Consider the following 5,135-nt stretch of genomic DNA (forward strand, 5'->3'; position numbering starts at 1 on the left):
GTGCGTGTGTGTGTGCGTGTGTGAGTATGTGTGTGTGTCCGTTCGGCTTGCAGTGATAAGAACACGGCCAAGGCAAGAAGGCCCTGCCTGTCGTAAGAGGCGACTAATAGGTAGGAGTCGAGAGGTGAAGAATGTATGTGTGTGTGCGTGTGTGCTTGTTTGTGTGTGTGTGAGTGTATGTGTGTGTGCGTGTGTGCGTGCGTGTGTGTGTATGTGTTTGTGAGTGTGTGTGTGTATGTGTGTGTGTCCCTTCGGCTCGCAGAGATAAGTAAACAGCCGTGGCAAGAAGGCGATGCAAATCGTACGGGGCGACTAATGGTTAGGAGTCGAGAGGTGAAGAGTGTGTGCGTGTGCGTTTGCGTGTGTGCGTTTGTGCCTGTGTGCGTGTGTTTGTGTGGGTGTGTCCGGTCGGCTCGCTGAAATGAGAACACGGCCGTGGCAAGAGGTCCCTGCCTGTCGTAAGGGGAGAATAATGGGTAGAAGTCGAGAGGTGAACAGTGTATGTGTGCTTGCGTGTATGTGTTTGTGTGTGAGTGTGTGTGTGTGTCCGTTCGTCTCGCATAGATAAGAATGCGTTCGTGGCAAGAAGGCCCTGCCTGTCTTAAGAGGCGACTAATGGATAGGAGTCGAGAGGTGGATAGTGTGTGCGTGTGCGTTTGCGTGTGTGCGTTTGTGCCTGTGTGCGTGTGTTTGTGTGTGCGTGTGTGGGTGTGTGAGTGTGTGTGAGTGTGTGTGTGCGGTCGGCCCGCAGAGATAAGAACACACCGTGGCAAGAAGGCCCTGCCTGTCGTAAGAGGCGAGTAATAAGTGGGAGTCGAGAGGTGAAGAGTGTATGTGTGTGTGTGCGTGTGTGCGTGTGTGTGTGCTTGTGTGAGTATGTGTGTGTGTTAGTTCGGCTTGCAGAAATAAGAACACGACTGAGGCAAGAAGGCCCTGCCTATCGTAAGAGGCGACTAATAGGTAGGAGTCGAGAGGTGAAGAGTGTATGTTTGGGTGCGTGTGTGCGTGTGTGTGTGCGTGTGTGAGTATGTGTGTGTGTCCCTTCGGCTCGCAGAGATAAGAAAACAGCCGTGGCAAGAAAGCGATGCAAATCGTACGGGGCGACTAATGGATAGGAGTCGAGAGGCGAAGAGTGGGCGACTAATAAGTAGGAGTCGAGAGGTGAAAAGTGTATGTGTGTGTGCGTGTGTGCGTGTGTGTGTGCGTGTGTGAGTATGTGTGTGTGTTAGTTCGGCTTGCAGAAAAAAGAACACGACCGAGGCAAGAAGGCCCTGCCTATCGTAAGAGGCGACTAATAGGTAGGAGTCGAGAGGTGAAGAGTGTATGTGTGTGTGCGTGTGTGCGTGTGTGTGTGCGTGTGTGAGTAGGTGTGTGTGTCCGTTCGGCTTGCAGTGATAAGAACACGGCCAAGGCAAGAAGGCCCTGCCTGTCGTAAGAGGCGACTAATAGGTAGGAGTCGAGAGGTGAAGAATGTATGTGTGTGTGCGTGTGTGCTTGTTTGTGTGTGTGTGAGTGTATGTGTGTGTGCGTGTGTGCGTGCGTGTGTGTGTATGTGTTTGTGAGTGTGTGTGTGTATGTGTGTGTGTCCCTTCGGCTCGCAGAGATAAGTAAACAGCCGTGGCAAGAAGGCGATGCAAATCGTACGGGGCGACTAATGGTTAGGAGTCGAGAGGTGAAGAGTGGGCGACTAATAGGTAGGAGTCGAAAGGTGAAGAGTGTATGTGTGTGGGTGCGTGTTTGCGTGTGTGTATGCGTGTGTGAGTATGTGTGTGTGTCCTTTCGGCTTGCAGAGATAAGAACACGGTCGAGGCAAGAAGGCCCTGCCTGTCGTGAGAGACGACTAATAGGTAGGAGTCGAGAGGTGAAGAATGTATGTGTGTGTGCGTGTGTGCGTGTTTGTGTGTGCGTGAGTGTATGTGTGTGTGCGTATAAGTGGCGTGTGTGCGTGCTTGTCTGTGTGAGTGTGTGTGTGTGTCCGTTCGGCTCGCAGAGATAAGAATGCGTTCGTGGCAAGAATGCCCTGCCTATCTTAAGAGGCGACTAATGGATAGAAGTCGAGAGGTGGAGAGTGTGTGCGTGTGCGTTTGCGTGGGTGCGTTTGTGCCTGTGTGCGTGTGTTTGTGTGTCCGTGTGTGTGTGTGTCCGGTCGGCTCGCTGAAATGAGAACATAACCGTGGCAAGAAGGCCCTGCCTGTCGTAAGAGGCGACTAATGGGTAGGAGTCGAGAGGTGAAGAGGGTATGTGTGCGTGCGTGTGTGCGTGTGTGTGTGCGTGTGTGAGTAGGTGTGTGTGTCCGTTCGGCTTGCAGTGATAAGAACACGGCCAAGGCAAGAAGGCCCTGCCTGTCGTAAGAGGCGACTAATGGGTAGGAGTCAAAAGGTGAAGAGTGTATGTGTGTGTGTACGTGTGTGCGTGTGTGTGTGCGTGTGTGAGTATGTGTGTGTGTCCGTTCGGCTTGCAGAGATAAAAATACGTCCGTGGCAAGAAGTCCCTGAATGTCGTAAGAGGCGACTAATGGGTAGGAGTCGAGAGGTGAAGAGGGTATGTGTGCGTGCGTGTGTGCGTGTGTGTGTGTGAGTGTGTGTGTACGTATGTGTGTGTCCGTTCGGCTCGCAGAGATTAGAATACGGCCGAGGCAATAAGTCCATGCCTGTCGTAAGAGGCGACTAATGGGTAGGAGTCGAGAGGTGAAGAGTGTATTTGTGTGTGTGTGCGTGTGTGCGTGTGTGTGTGCGTGTGTGTGTGTGAGTGTGTGTGTGTCCTTTCGGCTCGCAGAGATAAGAACACGGCCGTGGCAAGAAGTCCCTGCCTGTCGTAAGAGGCGTCTAATGAATAGGAGTCGAGAGGTGAAGAGTGTATGTGTCTGTGTGTGTGTGTGTGTGCGTGTGTTTGTGCGTGTGTGAGTGTCTGTGTGTATGTCTGTGTGTCCGTTTGGCTTGCAGAGATAAGAATACGGCCGAGGCAAGAAGGCCCTGCCTGTCTTAAGGGGCGACTAATGGATAGGAGTCGATAGGTGGAGAGCGTGTGCGTGTGCGTGTACGTGTGCGTGTGTGCGTGTGTGCCTGTGTGCGTGTGTTTGTCTGTGCGTGTGTGTGTGTCCGTTCGGCTCGCAGAGATGAGAATACGTCCGTGGCAAGAAGGCCCTGCCTGTCTTAAGAGGCGACTAATGGATAGGAATTGAGAGGTGGAGAGTGTGTGCGTGTGGGTGTGCGTGTGCGTGTGTGCGTGTGTGCGTGTGTGCGTGTGTGTGTGTCCGTTCGGCTTGCAGAGATAAGAATGCGTTCGTGGCAAGAAGGCCCTGCCTGTCTTAAGAGGCGACTAATGGATAGGAGTCGAGAGGTGGAGAGTGTGTGCGTGTGCGTTTGCGTGTGTGCGTTTGTGCCTGTGTGCGTGTGTTTGTGTGTGCGTGTGTGGGTGTGTCCGGTCGGCTCGCTGAAATGAGAACACGGCCGTGGCAAGAAGGCCCTGCCTGTCGTAAGAGGCGACTAATGGGTAGGAGTCGAGAGGTGAAGAGGGTATGTGAGTGTGTGCGTGTGTGTGTTTGTGTGTGAGTGTGTGTGTGTGTCCGTTCGGCTCGCAGAGATAAGAATGCGTTCGTGGCAAGAAGGCCCTGCCTGTCTTAAGAGGCGACTAATGGATAGAAGTCGAGAGGTGGAGAGTGTGTGCGTGTGCGTGTGCGTTTGCGTGGGTGCGTTTGTGCCTGTGTGCGTGTGTTTGTGTGTCCGTGTGTGTGTGTGTCCGGTCGGCTCGCTGAAATGAGAACATAACCGTGGCAAGAAGGCCCTGCCTGTCGTAAGAGGCGACTAATGGGTAGGAGTCGAGAGGTGAAGAGGGTATGTGTGCGTGCGTGTGTGCGTGTGTGTGTGCGTGTGTGAGTAGGTGTGTGTGTCCGTTCGGCTTGCAGTGATAAGAACACGGCCAAGGCAAGAAGGCCCTGCCTGTCGTAAGAGGCGACTAATGGGTAGAAGTCGAGAGGTGAAGAGTGTATGTGTGTGTGTACGTGTGTGCGTGTGTGTGTGCGTGTGTGAGTATGTGTGTGTGTCCGTTCGGCTTGCAGAGATAAGAATACGTCCGTGGCAAGAAGTCCCTGAATGTCGTAAGAGGCGACTAATGGGTAGGAGTCGAGAGGTGAAGAGGGTATGTGTGCGTGCGTGTGTGCGTGTGTGTGTGTGTGAGTGTGTGTGTACGTATGTGTGTGTCCGTTCGGCTCGCAGAGATTAGAATACGGCCGAGGCAATAAGTCCATGCCTGTCGTAAGAGGCGACTAATTGGTAGGAGTCGAGAGGTGAAGAGTGTATTTGTGTGTGTGTGCGTGTGTGCGTGTGTGTGTGTGCGTGTGTGTGTGTGAGTGTGTGTGTGTGATTTCGGCTCGCAGAGATAAGAACACGGCCGTGGCAAGAAGTCCCTGCCTGTCGTAAGAGGCGTCTAATGAATAGGAGTCGAGAGGTGAAGAGTGTATGTGTCTGTGTGTGTGTTTGTGTGCGTGTGTTTGTGCGTGTGTGAGTGTGTGTGTGTATGTCTGTGTGTCCGTTTGGCTTGCAGAGATAAGAATACGGCCGAGGCAAGAAGGCCCTGCCTGTCTTAAGGGGCGACTAATGGATAGGAGTCGAGAGGTGGAGAGCGTGTGCGTGTACGTGTACGTGTGCGTGTGTGCGTGTGTGCCTGTGTGCGTGTGTTTGTCTGTGCGTGTGTGTGTGTCCGTTCGGCTCGCAGAGATGAGAATACGTCCGTGGCAAGAAGGCCCTGCCTGTCTTAAGAGGCGACTAATGGATAGGAATTGAGAGGTGGAGAGTGTGTGCGTGTGGGTGTGCGTGTGCGTGTGTGCGTGTGTGCGTGTGTGTGTGTCCGTTCGGCTTGCAGAGATAAGAATGCGTTCGTGGCAAGAAGGCCCTGCCTGTCTTAAGAGGCGACTAATGGATAGGAGTCGAGAGTGTGCGTGTGTGGGTGTGTCCGGTCGGCTCGCTGAAATGAGAACACGGCCGTGGCAAGAGGTCCCTGCCTGTCGTAAGAGGAGAATAATGGGTAGAAGTCGAGAGGTGAATAGTGTATGTGTGCTTGCGTGTGTGTGTTTGTGTGTGAGTGTGTGTGTGTGTGTGCCCGTTCGGCTCGCAGAGATAAGAATGCGTTCGTGGCAA

Source organism: Diabrotica undecimpunctata, unplaced genomic scaffold, assembly GCF_040954645.1.
Source record: "Diabrotica undecimpunctata isolate CICGRU unplaced genomic scaffold, icDiaUnde3 ctg00000583.1, whole genome shotgun sequence".
Classification (NCBI taxonomy): domain Eukaryota; kingdom Metazoa; phylum Arthropoda; class Insecta; order Coleoptera; family Chrysomelidae; genus Diabrotica; species Diabrotica undecimpunctata.